At 38.5% G+C, this 19,981-nt stretch overlaps 1 non-coding gene across 1 annotated transcript; it reads right to left on the reverse strand.

The window, feature by feature from the left end:
* Positions 1-17,278: 17,278 nt before the first annotated feature.
* Positions 17,279-17,388, reverse strand: LOC141635420 (small nucleolar RNA R71). The gene has a single exon (XR_012540112.1). It is a non-coding gene; the product is annotated as a small nucleolar RNA R71 (small nucleolar RNA).
* Positions 17,389-19,981: the final 2,593 nt, after the last annotated feature.

The following is a 19,981-nucleotide window of genomic DNA, read 5'->3' on the forward strand; positions in this document are numbered from 1 at the left end:
GGTGTTATAAAGTGGTATCAGAGCAAAACGATCCTCAGGCCTAACCAATGAATTTAATAATGAACTTAGGATGTGTCTAATAAAATGAACCCGGGTAGAAACTGTTAGGAGCCCTTTTGGCTTAGGATGAGAAGGTACCCTCACTCCGAACCTAGGCCCTTTCAGTTTTGAACCGGTTACCTTGAGAGATATTGACGAGTGGGGTAAATTTAAAATGAATGTTATTTATTTTCTTAGGAATCTTTGTTGCCTTGGATGTGTATTGTTTTCGTTGATGAGCAAGGTTACGGGACGTAACCTTGATTTTAAGAAGAGTAGGATGGATGAAATAAAGATTTAATGTCGAATTGTTTTGATCAAGAGCATGAAAGTAATTATTGAATTGGTATTGATTATGTGATTGGATAATTATAGTAGTATCATGTCTAGCGATATGCGGTTATGTGAATCCCGAAACCGTGCTATTTACAATATTATGAAATGATTAAAATGATGGTATGAATACTTTAGAATAGATGCTTAGTCATGTATGAAAGTTGATGACCAAGTTGTGTTACTACAAGTATAGGAGGGTGTTAATAAGGATTATGATTTAGTAAAAAGTAATGTAGAAACTTGACCTTATTTATCAGATTTTACCCCTACTTGATTTAGTTCCCATTTGACCTCTTTCTATTAATCGTCTAAGGTTAAAATATTTTTGAATGATAACCCAGTGAGTTAGTTTCCAGTGTCGTTGGTCTCATATTAAAAAGTTTTATTGTTTGGGAGAAATAAATATTTTAGTGAGCAGTGGTCAGAATGTTCCTGTACAGTAAAGTTTTCGACAAACGATTTTGTAAAGTTTCTCATTTAATTTATACTTAATATTTTTACCTAATTCCAACTCCATTGTTTAAAGGACTCAAATATATTTTCAAATTGATAAGCCAAGTTGCAAGGTGAATTTTTGAAAATTAATAGTGATTTTTACAAATTGACCTAAAACTTTGACTTTTTGCTGATCAGTTTTTGTTTCGACCCACTGAATTGTAAAAATATTTATAAATTAATTATTCGATATTTGGACTTAATTATTTTTCTTATGCTTTAAGAACTCTTTATATGCTCTGGAAAATATAAAAACTCAACGTGGAATGTAATGGTTAATTAATGGTGAATTTTGAAAGTTACAGCTTGACTTTGATTCCCGAAAACGCGAGTCTTTCCAAAAGATTAATATAAATGTCTTATAAGTCCTTAACCTGTGATATTTGAGGGGTAGGGGTGATCATAGGAGGACCTAATAAAGGGTTATAAAAAGGATAGAATTGAACACACCTTATCTTTGTAAGTATAGAATATTTAAAAATGTTAAGCCATCTTTTCTCGGGTAGAAACTTATGTTGTTTCGTTTTACTTTTATAGAACCATGCCTCCAAATAGATCTACACCTACACCCTCTACCATGTATCAAGAGGAGATTGACCGTTTGATAGCTATGATCGAGGCTCTGACTGCGGCATTAAAGGCTAAGAGGTCAGTTCAGGATCCAGCAAAGATAAGTGCTAATATTGCAAGACACAACCCGACAAAATATGAAGGATTAGGAGAACCATCTTTACTTGGGAATTGGCATAGGAAGTTTGATAACCTTTTTGAGTTGCTAGGATGTCCCGCGGAGTTTCAAGTAGATCAAGCTGCTTACTATTTGAGGGGAAAAGCGGGTTTGTGGTTGAATCGTAGTAAGGAGGTCTTAAGGGAAGCTTGGAGGGAGAGTGATGAACCTTTTATCACTTGGAAGGGTTTTAAGGAGACTATGAGAGCTATATTTGTGCCAGAACATATTAGGAGTAAGATGAGAGCTGAATTTGATTCTTTTAGGATGACTGATGAGATGACAGTAGAGACTTATTATAACAGGTTTATGGAATTGTCAGAATATGTAGCTGATTTGAATTTTAGTGATGAGATGTTGGCACTCAGATTTGAAAAGGGGTTGACAACCACTATTAAGAAGAGGCTTGCAGCTGGTCATCCAAGTACCATGGATGATGTTTATCAGCGAGCTGGACACGCAGAGAGGATTGCAGATATGTTAAAGAAAGAGAAGAGGGAGAAGGAGGAAAAGAAGGGGAAGGGCGAGAAGAGGAAGGTAGAAATTGCAAATGAGAGTGCAGGAGGCAGTAAGAAGCAGAATGTGGGTCAATTCCAATCATACTTTTCGAGTGGAGGGTTGTCTAGTGGAGCTAGTAATGTGAATTGTTTCAGGTGTGGGAAGCCAGGACATAGGAGGTTTGAGTGTAGGGTAAATTTGGAGAGGCAAGGGAGTGGTATTGGAAATAAGAATCGGAATGAGGGTTACTATACTCCTATGTCAGGTTATGGGAGTAATCAAAAGACTAGGGTTCGGAGCAATCAGGTGAATTTTAATAGGTACAATCAGAGCTACAATAATTGGCAAGGCAAAGGAGTTGATCACGGTAATGGTGGAAAAACATTTGGAACAGCTAGCACCGTACAAGGGAGTGGGGAGAAGAGTAACTAGTGTTATTAGGAGGAGTAGAGAGTCTTATCCTTTATATAAGTATTAAGTTGTTAGTAGTTTTAATAAAGTAATATTAGTTCCGAAACTTCGGGACGAAGTTTATTTTTAGGGAGGTAGAATGTGACAACTCATGTTTTAAGTTTATTTTGTGACACATTTTCGTGTTTTGAGTTAATTTTGTGATACATTTTGATAAGTATGATATGGTTTGATAATGATTAAGTAAGTTAATTATGTTGCAATGATCATAAGTTGGAATGAGGCTCAGTTGTGTGGATGTTTGTAAATGTGGTTGTAGAGTTATGAGGTTGTAGACTTATGGACGAACTTCGGGACGAAGTTCATTTTAAGGGGGAAAGACTGTAATACCTCGTAAATTAGTAGAGTTTATGATATGGCTAAAATCATATCACCAAATCAAAATAAAGCTATCTCAAAACTAACAAGAATAGCTAGTGGTAAGACAGGTATCGAATCCACAGGGAGGCGGTAATAGTCTGTCTGTTAATATTTAAATTATCTAAAGGTAACCGTTTTCTTGGGGGTTTGTTTTGTTTGTTTGCTAACCAACTAATTGCGAGTAATTTAAAGGGTTTAAGACAATGATATTAAAAGTCTAGGATTTCCGGTTCACTAGGCCAATTATATGGGGTCTCTTAACCAATTGCTAGATCTATCAAGTTGTCTAAGGTCATAAGATCGGTCGAATCTTAAAACCAAAAATGCTAGAGATAGAAAGAGAAACACCTGAAAAGCTCTGAAAAATAGAATCATCGTTTTCAGTAACCTAGAATTTCGGGATGACGGCGCATAAAAGTTCTTCATATTCTTCAACAAAAAATCATAAAAATAGTAATAAAAATCGTTTCTCTTCTTTGGATTTTTCTGTTGCAGGGAATTCGTCTTCGTCGGTGGTCAAGCTTAGAACTAATCCGGTGGAAATCGAACCTTTGGACCTTGATGACCTCATCACAGATGACGAGACGGAAAAATGGATTGTTCAGCAGCGTGGAAAAGGGAAGAAATTGGCTACCATTCCTGAGGAGCCTGAAGGTATGCTGCAATTTACTGAGTCTGAGGTTAATAAGGAACTTGAATTTTGGAAGAACTCTGTTATATGCTTCATATTGGGTGCCAATCCTTCCTGGGAAGTAGTTGAGGAGTTTATTCAGGGATTATGGGGTGAATATGGGATTGATCGTATTTCCTTCTTACCTTCTGGTGTTTTTCGGTTAAATTTAAGAATCAGAAAGCACAGGAAGCTGTTTTGAAGTACGGACATTTCCTGTTCGAGAATAAACCTGTAATCTTACGTCCTTGGCATTCTCAGGACCCGCTTACAAAGACGGATGTTAAAGTTGTTCCTGTGTGGGTTAAGTTGCATTTGTTACCTCTTATGTTCTAGGGACAGTGTATTCCTAAAATTGCAGGATTGATTGGTGATTTTGTGCGGTGTGATGGACCTACTGAGGACCGGACAAGGCTAGGAATGGCCAGGGTCTTAATTGATGTTCCTTTTGACAAGCCTGCTCCCAAAGAGGTTAAATTCTTGGATGAATTAGGGAATATGGTTAAGATTCAGGTGGAGTTTGAGTCGAACCCTATCCTTTGTAAAACTTGTGGGGGTGTTGGTCACATTACCAATGCATGTAAGAAAGTTAAAACCAAACCTCCTGCTAAGAAGAAGGTTGTTAAATAGTGGATACCTAAGCCTACAGGTGACAAAGCTCTTGGAACTAAGGTACCAGTTGCTATGATAACTGTTTCTCCAAAAGCTACTCCTCTGGTCCAACCTAGTCCTAGGACTATGTTTACCCCTGTGGTGCCTGTTGTTCAGCAGGGTGCTCATACTTGGACAAGTCAAGTAGCTACCCCTGCGAGGGCTGTGATAAGATTGAGTAGACAAGAGTTGATTAATCAGGGTAGTACCACTTCTAAATTTGGGCAATTCAGCTTCATGGAAGCCTTAAACAATGCCACTCCAAAGGTGGGAATAGGGACGATTAGAGTACCCCCTGAAAAAGGGGGGGGGGGGCAATGATAGGCTTTTGGAATGTGAGGGGATTGAATAGTCCAGCTAAGCAGAAGTACATTAAATGGTTTCTTCACAATCATCAGGTTGGATTATTTGGTCTCCTTGAGACGAAGGTTAAGCCTTCGTCTCTAAATGGAGTTAGGTATAATATTTGTAATGGTTGGTGTGTTTCTACAAATACTCAGTACCATAAAGGTGGAAGAGTTTGGATCTTATGGAAGCCTAATCTGTTCAATGTTCAATTTATCGAGTACAATGCTCGATTTATACATACTATTGTTAAGGATCTTGCTAATGGGTCAATGCTTCACTTCACTATTGTCTATGCCTTTAATGGTATCCAAGAGAGAAAGTCCTTATGGAGTAGATTAATTGCCTTCAACCTGAGTATACAGGGGCCTTGGTTCATAGGGGGAGATTTTAATGTTGTCCTTAAACCTAGTGAACGTTTGGGAGGAGTTACCTCTGAGGAGGAAATGGAAGATTTTCAAAATTGTCTAGAGCAGTGTAGTATGGTGGATATGCCTGCAACTGGTTCTTTCTACACTTGGAATAACAAGAAAGAAGCAGCTACTAGAATGTTTAGTAGGCTTGATAGAGCCCTTGTTAATCATGATTGGACTGAGCAGAGACCCGATTATTATGCTCACTTTCATACAGAGGGGTACTTTGATCACACACCTTGTTTGATACAGAAGACTTCTGATATTGGCCTAAGGAAGGGGAGTTTTAAATATTTTAACATGTGGAGTGATTCTGATCTTTTTATCCCTTGTGTCACTCAGATTTGGGGGACTTGCATTCAGGGTACTCCTATGTTTCAGTTTGTTAAGAAGCTTAAGTTACTCAAAAAACCCTTGAAGTTGTTGAATAGGGATTTATATGCTGATATTGAGAATAATACTATGAGGGCGTGGAAGCATTTGGAGCATATTCAGATGCAAATTAGAACTGATCCTTCAAATGCTGATCTGATTGGAATGGAAATCAATGCTTCTAAAGGGTATTCTGAGTTTCAGAAGGCCTGTGATAGCTTCCGCCGCAGAAATCCAAAGCCACTGGATCAGAGTGGGGATAGCAACTCAAAGCTTTTTCACACAGTTATATGAAACAGAGGCAGGCAAAGAACAAAGTCTTCTGGATTGCAGATGAGCAGGGCAATTGGCTAACTGACCCTGATAGTATTCAGGAAGCTTTTTTATCATTTTACCAAGATCTGTTAGGGAAGACTACAGTTGTGCAGGCTGTTAATGCTCAGGTTGTTCGGAAGGGCCCCTGCTGTAGTGAGGAGCTCTGTGCTGAACTAGGTACTCCTGTTACTAATGATGAAATCAGGGATGCTCTCTTCCATATTCCTGGCCACAAAGCACCAGGCCCTGATGGATTCACTAGTGCCTTCTACAAGGATGCCTGGCAAGTGATTGGAGAGGAGGTGTGCACTGTTGTGAAGGATTTCTTTCTCAATGGTAGGCTTTTAAAACAAGTGAATCATACCTTACTCTCACTTGTTCCCAAAGTTGACTTGCCTCAAACTGTTGGACAGTTTAGGCCAATCTCATGTTGCAATGTCATTTATAAAGTGATATCTAAACTCTTATGTACCAGATTGGCTAGGGTTCTGCCTCACATTATTAGCCCTACTCAAGGAGGTTTTGTTAAAGGGAGAAACATTATTGAGAACATTCTTGTTTGTCAGAACATCATTAGACTATACAAGAGAACTGTTGTTTCCCCACGATGCCTCATCAAAGTTGATTTGAAAAAGGCTTATAACTCAGTGAACTGGCAATTCCTCAGTCAAATGCTTGATGCTTTACTCTTTCTAGTTCACTTCAAGAAGCTTATTATGGAATGTGTGTCTAGTGCCTCATATTCTCTTGTCCTTAATGGTAATAGCTTTGGTTTTTTTCATGGGAAGAAGGGGCTTAGACAGGGAGATCCCCTCTCCCCTTTATTGTTCACCATAGCTATGGAATACCTCACCAGGATTCTTAACTTTACAACTGAAGTTTTGCCTTTAAAACATCACTCCCTCTATAGGAAGCTTAAGTTATCACATCTGATGTTTGCTGACGACCTTTTATTGTTCTCAAAAGGAGACTATCCTTCTTTCATGCTTCTGTTAAGGTCCTTTGCCACTTTTTCTAGAGCTTCTGGTTTGGAGATGAATAATGCAAAATCTAACATTTATTTTAATGGGGTGCATAACTCTATCAAACAGCAACTCATAGACTGTTCAGGGTGTGTTGAGGGTCAGATTCCTTTCAGATATCTTGGAGTCCCTATAGCTACTGGTAAATTGGGGAAAAAGGAGTGTAAGATCCTGGTGGAGAAGATTGTTGACAGAATCAGAATGCTTGGTGCAAGGAAGATCTCCTATGCTGGTAGACTCATCCTTGTTAAGTCTGTTCTTACTTCTCTTTTTTCTTATTGGGCAAATATTTTCCTAATTCCTAAGGGTGTGTTGAAACAAATTGATAATATTTGTCGTAATTACTTGTGGGATGGCACTAGCAATTATATGAGGGTGCCTCTTGTTGGATGGGATCACATTTGTACCCCTAAGAGTGAAGGTGGTCTTGGCATCAGGAATACTTATCACTGGAATATGGCCACTATTGGGAAGCTAGTGTGGTGGATTTATAGCAAGCCGGATAGTTTATGGGTGAAGTGGGTGCATCAAATTTATATAAAAAGCTCTTCCTGGTCCGACCATATTCCTAAAAGCCATATGAGTGACAACTGGAAGGCTATATGTAAGACCAGGGATTCGTTTCTGAATGGTTACTCACAGGGTGTATGGCTTGCTGATATGAGGGGATATTCTGTAAAGTCTGGTTATGATTGGATCAGACTTAAGGAAACAAAAGTGGGATGGGCTAAGCTAATCTGGAATCATGTTGCTCTTCCTAAGCATTCCTTTGTGAATTGGCTGATAATGAGGAATGCTCTGAATACAAAAGAGAAACTGTACAGGTTAGGCATCGATTCGATGATTTATCGCATATGCCAAGCTGGTTCTGAGACTGTGACACATCTGTTCCAACAGTGTCAATATTACAGAGAGATCTTACTACTGGTTTGCAACTGGCTGAAGATCACTGAACCGCAGGGGAATTGTATCATTTGGACTGGTAGAAGGAAATGGACACAGGTTCAGCGGGATGTTTGCTTATCTGTGTTCATGGCTGTTACTTATGCTGTATGGCAGCAGCGTAATTTAGCGCGTTTGGAAGGAGTTATTTTGAGACCTATTGCTTTATTCGTTCAGTGTAAAAATCTGATGAAAATCAGACTACTTAATCAGCTAAGTAGGGTCAATGTGTCTAAGGATAGATATTGGATTACTAGTCTTGTAAGCTAAATTATGATGTATCTTGTTTACTTGGTTTGAGCTTAATAAGAATTACTTACCTTTCACCAAAAAAAAAAATAAAATAAATAAATAAGATCGGTCGACTCTATTATGCCCTTTAGATCGATTCTAACATGCAGTTGCTATAATTAGATACAATCTATTCAATTATCGTAGCCTATATTAATTCTAACCCGGTCGGTGAAAGGATTAATTCGCTATACTAATTAACAACTCAGGCCTAAGTTAATTAACTAGAAAAAGAACAATAATCAAACGACAACTTAAACGATTTCACTAGCAATTAATCAATTTCCCCTTTCTAATTAACCTAGTGAACCGGAAATCCTAGAATTTATTTGGAGGAAAAGCAGGAGAGGACCCCGCAAAGCATATGGAGAAATTTGTTACTTATTGTTGTTCTATTCCTTTGACAGCTGGGGTGTCTCAAGATCAGGTCAGGCAAACTTTATTCCCTTTCTCTTTGAGAGATGATGCAGCTGAGTGGCTAAGGGACTTAGGCTTGGAGACCGACGCAATTACCAACTGGACTTCTCTAGCTCTTGCATTCTACAAGAGGTATTTTCCACCACAGAAAACTAATGCATTGAGAAGTCAGATTACAAGTTTTAAACCGGGTCCTACTGAGGATTTTAATGAAGCTTGGATACGGTTCAAAAGACTAGTGCGGTCCGTCCCTCACGATGGTTTTGAGATTTGGTTCCTTTGCAACCAGTTTTATAACGTGTTGTATGATAATCATAGAGCTCTACTTGATTCTGCTGCTAATGGGAGATTACAAGATAATACTAATGACAGTAATGCTTGGAAGTTGATTGATCAGATAGCTACTCACACAGCTGAGTATGGTAATCCCAGAGGAAGTAAGAGAGGAAATGGCTCAGATAATGCGGTGGCGGAACAGTTGGAGGCCATACTTGCTCAAATAGCCGAATTGAAGACTACCCAGTCCTTGGGTAAGCAAGAGATGGTTCATATGGTTCAACAAGAAGTGTCCTGCGAGAGATGTGGTATAGATGGCCACACTGCGGCCAAATGTATGAGTACTATTGAGCGAGTTCATGCTTTCCAATCTTTCAAGCAAGGTACACCATATTCTAATTTCTTTCAAGCTCCTCAACAAGGTACCTATATTATTCCTCCAAATCGTGGTAATCACCACAAGGAGGTTATCAAAGGCCAAATCAAGGAGGTTTTCAAAAATTTCAACCTCCTCCTCAAGCTCCAAGTAATGAAGTATCGGAGTTAAAAGCTCTCTTGCAACAAACTTTGATGATGCAACAAAAGCAAACGACTCAAATTTCCGAACTTATGGCTCATAATAAGATGTTGGATACTCAAGTTGCTCAAATTACGGCTCAAAATCCATCAAAACAGTCCGGTCTTCCTCCTCAAGGTAAACAAGCTCATTAGCAAGTTAATGAAATTTATTTAAGGAGCGGTACTTCTTATAACGGTCCGGACATGCCCATTAATGATGATGAAGTTCCATACATGCATCCTAAGGGTTTAGGAAATTTGGAGCTAAGTGACGATGAAAAAGAAACTAACAAAGATGAAACACGAGATTTGACGAAAAGCAAAAAGACGGAGCAAAGCCAGGTTCCTCGATCGAGTAGACACGGGCTCGGTCGAGGATCTTCCTCACTAGATCGAGTGCACCCCAGGCTCGATCGAGGCACCCCTGTTTCTGACGATAATATTTCCAAACCGTCTCCTAATGCCAAAAAAGTCGAGCCGATTAAAATTCAACTACCTTTTCCTCAGAGACTGCAGAAATCCAAACTTGAACAACAGTTTGGAAGATCTATGGAGGTAGTGAAGAAGTTTCAAGTGACAATGCCATTTACTGAATTGGTAACTCATGAATGCTACGCCGCGTTGCAAGCCAATTCTCCACCTAAGCTTAAGGATCCATGGAGTTTTTCTATTCCTTATACTATAGGCCATTTATCTATTGACAATGCTTTATATGATTTAGGAGCGAGTGTTACTATCATGCCGTATAAAATTTGCAATCAATTAAACAGGACTAAGCTTAAATGTACTAATATGACTATCCAATTGGCTGACAGGTCTGTTAAGCACCCAATGGGTATCTTAGAAGATGTGCCGGTTAAGATAGGAAAATTTTTCATTCCAGTCGACTTTGTAGTGATAGATATAGCTGAGGATTCTCGTGTTCCTATTATTCTAGGACGACCATTCTTGCATACTGCAGGGGCGGTTATAGATGTTAGACATGGGAGTCTTACGTTCAACATTGGAGAGGATACTATCACTTTTGGTCTTGACAAAGCATCACGTCCTCCTAATTTAAAAGCTTCTTGTTATATGATTAATGCTCTTGATCCTACTTTTGATGATTGTCTTGCTTGGTGTTTTGATAGGAATTCACCTGACGCCCCTACTGCTGCGTCATATCCATGGAGCAAGGAAGTGGATGAGATAGAGAAGCTTATTTATGGAGATGATCCTCCTCTTGAGATGATTTACAGCTGTGATGAGAATGTTGATATAGAAGCTGAGTTGGATGCTTTGGAAGCTGAAATTTTCAGAGAGGAACTAGTTAGAGTTTTTGATGAAGCTTCTATGACAGACGAAGTGCCTTATCTCCTTCCTCAAGAAGATGACCTGAAGAACAATGAACATTGCTCTTATTTTACATTAGACTTAAAGTTTGATGAGCCAGGACATTTTTCATTGTTTTTATTTTTTGCTTGGACTATTTATTGGTGCTACTTATGCTTGTGTGTAGCACATGCGCTACTTTTTGATTTACTGTTACGAGCATTAACTTGTATTGATTATGATTTGTGTGCGCATTTGTTTTAAATGCAGATTTCTTGCTCGACAGTATGTTCCTTGATCGAGTGTCATGGGGCTCGATCGAGTCACCTCATCTTTTGGTAGCTGACGATGATAGGAATTGCGCGGATGATTAATTTCCCCTGTTTTGCTGCTGGTTTGGGGGAATCATAAGCTCTTACCCGGTATTCTCTTCCCTTATAGCTTCTTTTATTGTATTGTCTATTTCTTCTCCATTCCTTTTGGGTTGCTGGATTTTTGTGTGATTGTTATGCTGTAGGCGTTACAATGAGGACACTTTGATATTTAGGTTTGGGGGAGGAGTCTTTATTTATGTTGTGTGCTTTACTTATTGTTGTGTGCATTTATATAAAAAATCCATAAAAAATAAAAATTTTATAAAACACGAAAACATGTTTTTCCTTTGTTTTAGGTTGAGTCTTGGTGAATTTAATAACTATGATGTTAATTTGAATTGTTTTTGCATTTGAATCCCAAATAGTTGTTCATGTACATTGTTTTGACTCGTTAGCCATGAAAACAAAGCTCATAATTCAAGTCTTAACCGTATTGACATGCCCTATATTGATTAGATTTGACACAATTACGTTGGTAAGCTACTTAAATTCTGAGGTCTATAGAGCTTCCTAGGCCAGGAACATCAATAAACTGGTCTCATTGTCAATTAGGCTTGAGTGTGGTTTCTCCTTGTGGAATGTGTAATATCAAACTGCATAAGTGTGACATTGATTTCTTGATACTTCTATTGCTTTCATTTGACTAAATACATGTGGATAGGCGTTCTTACCGTTCAAATAAGCCTTACAATTGCCTTTTTGTTAGCTCGTTTGAACCCTTGTAGCCAATCTTAAATTACATCTTATGAGTTACAATCCAAGAATTTGCCTACCTTTTCGGGACACTCGCAGTTGCTTGTTTATCATGTTTAATTTGCTATTATGGTTGGGTTGGGACTTATTGTTGTCATGTGGGTATAGCAAAATACTTTTAGCGATTGTGTTGTATCCTTGTGTTGGAAAAAGAAAAATATGAAGCAAAAGAAAGAAAGAAAAAAAAAAGAAATAGAAATAGAAAAAAAAAACAAAAAAGAAGAAAAGAAAAAAGAAAAGAGATTGCTTCATTTGGTTTTGTCAAGGATCGGAAGGATGGTTGTTAGAGTCTAATGCATAATTGGAGAGTAATTTATTAGCTCTCATATGTTGTAAAGTTGAGATCATTTCTCTATGTTGGGTTCATTTATTATCAAAGATTTGGTTTTTGTTTTGGTTAGCGTTGCGACTACCATCTTAGCTCAACATATCCATAACGTGCTTAGGCACAAACCATTTCTATCCCTTTAACCCATTTGCCACCCTTATTGTCCTTGATACATGTACTTTTGTCTACATATGTGATTGCATATTAGTTGGGGAAATCTCTATCACATTAGATTGCATGCATGTTTCATAAGTTGAGTGAGTGTTTCTACTTCTTTCTATCTTCACATATAACTCACCCTATATACTTATGAGTGCATGAGTGACATCCGCGAGAATCCAACTAATTTGTCTTGCAAGATCGAAAGGTACTTGGCATTTGTCTATAGTATGGTGACTTGATATTTGAGCTATGTTTTCTATTTCCCGTACCTTTGAATTTGTTTTATTGGTACACTTTAGTCATTGCTTTGTTACAAGATATGAATAGCTTGGGATTTGTATGTGCATCAACATTAGCTCTGAGTTGTTTATTTGCCATTTATATGATTGCCTTTTGTATTGTGTGTTGCTTTGCTTGAGGACAAGCAAAAAGATAGTTTAGGCGCCAAATTTGATATGGCTAAAGTCGTATCACCAAATCAAAATAAAACTATCTCAAAACTAACAAGAATAGCTAGTGGTAAGACAGGTATCGAATCCACAGGAAGGCGGTAATAGTCAGTCTGTTAATATTTAAATTGTCTAAAGGTAACCGTTTTCTTGGGGGTTTGTTTTGTTTGTTTGCTAACCAACTAATTGCGAGTAATTTAAAGGGTTTAAGACAATGATATTAAAAGTCTAGGATTTCCGGTTCACTAGGTCAATTATATGGGGTCTCTTAACCAATTGCTAGATCTTTCAAGTTGTCTAAGATCATAAGATCGGTCGACTCTATTATGCCCTTTAGATCGATTCTAACATGCTGTCGCTATAATTAGATACAATCTATTCGATTATCGCAGCCTATATTAATTCTAACCCGGTCGGTGAAAGGATTAATTCGCTACACTAATTAACAACTCAGGCCTAAGTTAATTAACTAGAATAAGAACAATAATCAAACGGCAACTTAAACGATTTCCTTAGCAATTAATCAATTTCCCCTTTCTAATTAACCTAGATCCCCTTCACCCTAGATTAAGAATTTAGCTACTCATATTATAGGTACAAACAACAATAACAATAATAAGAAACATGATTGCAATCATAAAAGATGAACAATGAAATAAATGATTAATAATAAAGGAAAGATTAAGAACAATACCGTAATTAAAGGCAATAGATCCGAATAATAATTAAACTACGCTAAGTATTTGAGAGATTTTTATAAGGTAGATATATTAAACCTACTGAAAATAAAGCATAAATAACCTAGGGTACGAGTTTTGGTATTTATAGCAATACATAACCGACATAAGGAAAGTTGCGGGAATTATAAAACTGGAAGGTTCCTCGATCGAGCCTAAGTGGACTCGATCGAGGAACCACTTCCTTGATTGAGCCTGGCCTGGCTCGATCGAGGCACCAAAGTTCAAGAACACCCAACTCTCGACATTGCGAAATTTAGTTGATTAGGTTGGTTCCTCGATCGAGCCTAGCTTGGCTCGATCGAGGAACCAAGTTCCTGCTTTAAGCACTGATCTTCAAACGGCCGCCATTTCTTCGTTACTTGTCAGAAACAACCGATTTTTGTGGCGTTGGAAAGCTAAGAGGATAAGATTTCACTCCAATTGGAATTACTTGAAAATCAGTTATATAACTCAAGATATGACTCTTCAAAGGAAGCACTAGTGATATAAAGCTCTTTTCTTCGTGTTTTCTTCTTAACTTCTCTTCCTTCATTCTTATGGATTCTCGTGCCATGCTTCGTGTATCCCTTCATGCCCACTCCGTGATGCTCATTTCATTCCTTTGCTCCTCAAATGCATCATTCCTACATCAAACATCAAAAGGCGGAAGTATCGACATTCTAACTTAAAAGGCATGTAAATGCTATAAACTAGCACGAAAACCGTATCAAAAGCAATTAAGGGGAGGCATAAATATGTATATAATTATGACTTATCAGTTTATATAGATAAGCTACGTAATTCGAATAATTAAATTAAATACATTTATTATAGTAATTGTAAATAAGACGAAATTAAATTAAATAATAAAATAATAAAGCAAGACGGGAATTGTATTGGATCATATGTATAACATGGACCATGCTCATAGAGCTTTGGGCCGGCCATACTACCTTGGTTTATGTGATAATCGGGAAAGTTATCGGAATTGAATAATAATAGAAATACTTGCCTTAAAGACGGATTTCCTAAATTGAAAAGGTATTAGCTTAACTTGTCTTATAAAAGGGAAAATAATACACCTAAATTGTCATAATAAATATGGAGTTCTCGAGGAGAAAATTGGGATCTCGGGAAACGTGACAAGAGACTCAAATCAAACAATCGACTCAAGCTAATATTCTAAGACCGTCTCATGTATACACCTTTGCTTTGTTATAACTCGTAACCTAGACCACCATATGACTTGCTAAGACCATGACTGTGACCGTGGATAACCAGGGTCTGACCAGGACCCGTCGTTGACCGTCGTTGACCACCAGGGACCTCGGTAAAAGGAGGATTTCATACGGGTTTGAGGGTGGTTATTGCATACAGTAAACACGTATTAGGCTAAATTAAATAATCGGGAAATCCCGACTTGCTAGACATTCCCAAATAAATAGGACAGTTACCATCTCGGTTTCCCGAGGTAGTAGATAACAATGTCCAACTCGGTTTTGTGGTACTGTGGTGTTAGTGATGTGACCGTAATTGGCGCATATTTAGCCCCCGAATTAGCCTTGTTCCCATGCTTTTTAGTGCTTATTTGGGTCATTTCTTATCTTTAGTTCTTTGTTTTGCATATTCTTTGAGATTTTGATCCCTTGGTAGGAAAGGAGTAAGAATCTTGCATTTTCATGGCAAAACGAGACTAAATTGATCGAATTCAATGACCAAGCATCAAGGAGAGATAAGATTAGAAGGCCTTTGTACATATTATAGTAGAAGAGCAATGTTGAGAAAAGATCCTTGAGTCCCCAAGGAAATCCCCAAGGAATTTATGAAGAAAAGGGAAGAAAAGAAGAAGATTTGTTGTCGATCGACAATCCGAGCGGATTGTCACCAATCCGTCCGTCCCGCAAAGAAGACAATCCGAGCGGCTTTGCCACAATCCGCTCGGATTCCACCTCCACAATCCGCCCGGATTCCCTTGAATCCGCTCGGATTCCAAGGCCGAATCCGCTTTGTCCCGACCCTATTCCGCCCGGATTATAGCACAAAGACGGATTGTCTTCTCCAAGCTACGAAAAAGAAGCCCTTCTCTCGAAAAATACCGGCTCCTCCTTGCTCAACTTAAAAGTGTAATTACTAGTTTAGCCCTTAGTTAACCCTAATGCATCCTCCCTAATTTCCACTATAAATACCCCATTAGTCTAATTAGAGGAGCATGTTCTTCTTATCAATAATTAGTGTAGTTAATATCAATCAAATCTCTCTTTAATATTGTAATCAAGTATTAATCAAGTTTTAATCCAAGTTTTAGTTCTTTAATCTCTCTTTTTTTCATCCTTTATTTTGGGTAATTGAAGATTATTTGGGTTATTGTTGGGAGATTGACAACCTCTCAATCAAGCATTCAAGTACTTCTTTTATCTTTGCTTTATTATTGGAATCATTAGTAGGTATAATCTCTTAATCCCTTTTTAATTATTGTTAATTACTTTCATTTATTCATTATGTTTCATATTATTGGTATGATTGACAACCTTGCTAGCATGATCAACATGATAATGAGTGAGTAGTCTCTTAGCTAGGGTTAATGGGTGATTAGGGGAAACCAACATGGGGAATGATTCATGCTTAAATTAATATGCTTTCATGTTTTATTTGCTTGCTTGTTTTGATCTGAACTCATGCACATGTTATATTTGATGAAATGCTAAGCCTATGAATCCTTGCATTTACTATCATCTTCTATCTTTTCAATGAGACTTGTAAGACATAACCCAACTCGAGTCTCATTAGACCATGCATGTTGTTGAGTAGGGAAGATTAAGTCGACTTGTAGGTGTTGTACAATCTAATTGATTCGGCTCCGGGACCCAAACTTTCCTAGGATTGTAAGATATAACCCAACTCAATCCATCATAACAATAATTGCTTGTTTATAATTTGAGAACATGTTTGTATGATCATATCCCATGATTCCCCTATGATCCCATGACACCCTAGTGTCTTTAATCAATTGTTTACACCCCTTTAATTCATCTTGCTTTTTTATTTTCATTGCTATTTTAGTTTAGTAACCTTCTACATCAACCCAATTTGTGACACCCTTTAGAGACCACTAGTTACAATAGAAATCTCATTTCAACTCCCGTCCCTTGGGATCCGACCTTTACTTGCCTCTTTACTAATTGTAGAGTTGTTTGTGGAGCTATAAATTGTGTTTTTATTCGACCGTGACGAACGACCACATCTTAATTTGTAAACACTTAGCGGGATCGCATCAAAAATGGCGCCGTTGCCGGGGACGGTGTTTGTTTGATTTAGATTTCTTTTTATTGTCATTAGTTGTGTCTTTCTTCGCCTTGAGGAAGTAAAACTCCTCAAGGTTTGTTCTAATTGTTTTCGAGTTGTTTGATATTTTGCATGTCTAGAAGGTTACAAGGTGATTTGTTACCTTTTGACCGTGAAATCGAAAGAACCTTGACGAACAATAGGAGAGTTGTTAGGAGGAATTTAAGAGGTATTAGTAAAGTTGTCCAACCCACTAGTGAGTTTGTCAATCCTTTCGCAATAGAAGGAGAAGAAAACCCATTACACAATACCCCACAAACTCCACCTACAATGCCAAAATTCTCGTCACACTCCATACCCACCGAGGAGAATCTACCAAATGGTACTCCTACACCGCAACATCTAACCGGAAATTTTATTGCCAAGTCCGCCTTCATCCAATTAGTTGAGAGGAGCCAATTCGGGGGGATGCCTAGTGAGGACCCTCATTCCCATATGGAAACCTTTTGCGACTATTGTGATGCTATCTCTCAAACGGGCGTGACTCAAGACCAAATTAGATGGGTCTTATTTCCTTTTTCCTTAATCGGCACCGCGAAGCAATGGTTGAAGGGTCTTGATAAGGCCACCCTTGGAATAGATTCTTGGAAGATGTTGGCTCTAGCTTTCTACAAAAAATTCTACCCACCGGAAAAGACTAACATGCTAAGAGCTCAAATTACGGGTTTTAAGCAAAGGGATGAAGAGTCTTTGTATGAAGCTTGGGAGCGGTTCAAGGGAATTTGTCGCTCATGTCCTCAAGGGAATGGTTTTTGGTGCAACAATTTTGGAATGGTTTATATGAAGATTCTAGGAACATTCTCAATATGGGATCAAATGGAATGTTCACCGAAGTTGATGACAATCAAACATGGAACAAGATTGAGGAAATGGCGGTCCATAACTCACAATATAGTAGACCTCGCAAGGCTACTAGAGGAGGAAAGCATGAAGTGGACTCCGTTACTCAATTGGGTGCTCAACTTAGTGCTCACATTGACACAATCAACTTGAAGTTTGAACAAGCTATGGCTAGACTTGAGGAAAACTCAAAATCATCAAAGCATCATGTTAATGCCATGACGGCATCCTCATCAATCCCAAGTGGGATATGTGAGAATTGTGGAACTTTGGGACATGACCAAGGTGAATGTAGGGGAACAAATGAACAAGTGAATGCTTTCCAAGCATACAAGAGTGGTACCCCTTATTCCAACTTTTACAATGAAAACACCAAATTCCATCCAAATCTCTCATACAAAAGCCAAAATGTTTAAAACCCTCAAACAACATACACTCCACCACCCATGAGAAACCAAAATCAAAGACCCTTTTACAATCAAAACCAAGGTTACCAAAATCAAAATCCATACAATCACCAAAATGACCAAGGCTTTGATGTCCAAAAAGCGGTCCTCTAAATGCAAAAGAATCAACAAGAATTTTTCACTCAAATGCAAAAAGATAGCCAAGCAAAGGAAACCACCATCAACAACATTCTAGCTCACACCAAGATGTTGGAAACACAATTGACTCAACTAGCATCTTCAAGCTCACAAAGACAAAAGGGGCAATTACCACCTCAAAGTAATACCCCTAGACATGAAACGGTTAGTGCCATTCACTTGAGAAGTGGTACAAGGTATGAAGCACCGAAGAAGCAAGTTGAGGATGAAGTTGTGGAAGCTAGTGAAAAGGAAGAAATTGTGCAAAACTCCAAATATGGAGAATCATCAAAAGAAGAAAGTTCAAAGAAAAATCAAGACAAGGCCAAGGAGAAGGAGCCCATTGTGATTAGACTCCCTTTTCTAAGTCGTCAAGCCAAGCCCAAATTTAATGATCAACTTGGAAAATTCATGGAAATTGTGAAGAATTTGGAAGTCTCAATTCCTTTCACGGAATTAATTAATCACGTGCCGGCCTATGCGAAATACATGAAAGATATCCTCACAAAGAAGAAGTCGATCCGGAAGCTTGAGACTATCGCCTTCACTAAGGTGAGTAGTGCAATACTTCAAGGGAGTTCACCTCCAAAGTTAAAGGATCCGGGAAGCTTCTCAATACCATGTACCATTGGCGACACAACGATCAACAAAGCCTTATGTGATCTAGGGGCTAGTGTGAGTGTCATGCCGTACTCGGTGAGTAAAAGGTTGGGGATTGGAGAGCTTAAATGCACCAATATCACACTCCAAATGGCCGATAGATCGACGAAGACACCGTTAGGGATATGGGATGATGTCCCCGTGCGAATTGGGAAGTTTTTCATCCCGGTGGACTTTGTCATTGTTGATATGGAGGAGGATTCCAACATTCCAATCATCCTAGGAAGACCTTTCCTATACACCGCCGGTGCGGTGATTGATGTAGACATGGTGAGCTCACTTTAGAAGTGGGAGATGAAAGCATAACTTTTAATCTTGACAAGACTATTAGAGCTCCTCGTTTGCATGAGCCATGTTTCATGATTGATCATTATAGCCGAAAGGATGAAAGGAAGAAATCGGAACTCCAATGGAAGAAGAAAGATGCTCCATTCAAAGAGCAAGTGAATTGTGACAAGGAGAGCTTGCAAAGCTCATCAAAATCAACCAAGGAAGAAGAGGATGGACTCATTGGCCAAGAGAAGAAATTGGGAGAGTTGTCTCCATCTAAGCAAGAGATTTTCAATGATCAACTCAATGAAGTTTGTGGTCTTTTGGACGACGAGTTTGAAGGGATTTTTAATCCCTACATTGGTAATGCCATGAATCAAGACCAACAACAAGGGCCAAGGTCTATTGAGAACCTCTACCATGATAATGAACAAGCTTTTGATTACTTCTTCAAGGTGTTGAGCAACATCAACAACACCTTGGACATGCCCCCTTGACATCTCATCAAGAATGAGAGTTTGGTGGAGTCCTCCCTAAACCACCACTTGTAAATATTTCTAACTCCCTAACTTACATTTTAATTCTTGTATTGCATTTTTTGTCATCTTTGGATTTTTATTTACTTTGATCAAAATAATTGTCATGTTTGAGAGAAGTGAGGGAGGGACTAACGATTTCAATTGATGTGTAGTGCTTTTAACTTAGTGTGGGGATGGCAATTGCCTAGGCTATCCATGCCTTAGTAGTGCCCCCACAATGACGAACACAAGACTTGAAGAAAGAATGGAAGAACGGTATGGGAAATGCAGTGTGCACGGCTGGAACTGAATCCGTGTACACAGGGGAAGAATCCAAGCGGATTCCAGAGAATCCGCCCGTCTTGAAGAATCTGAGCGTATTGCAGAAAAGACGCCCGTCCTGAACTGAGCTGAATTTTGGAAATTTCTTGACTGTGACTGAATCCGGACGTCCTGTGAAGAATCCGCCCGTC

The sequence above is a fragment of the Silene latifolia genome, chromosome Y (assembly GCF_048544455.1).
Source record: "Silene latifolia isolate original U9 population chromosome Y, ASM4854445v1, whole genome shotgun sequence".
Classification (NCBI taxonomy): domain Eukaryota; kingdom Viridiplantae; phylum Streptophyta; class Magnoliopsida; order Caryophyllales; family Caryophyllaceae; genus Silene; species Silene latifolia.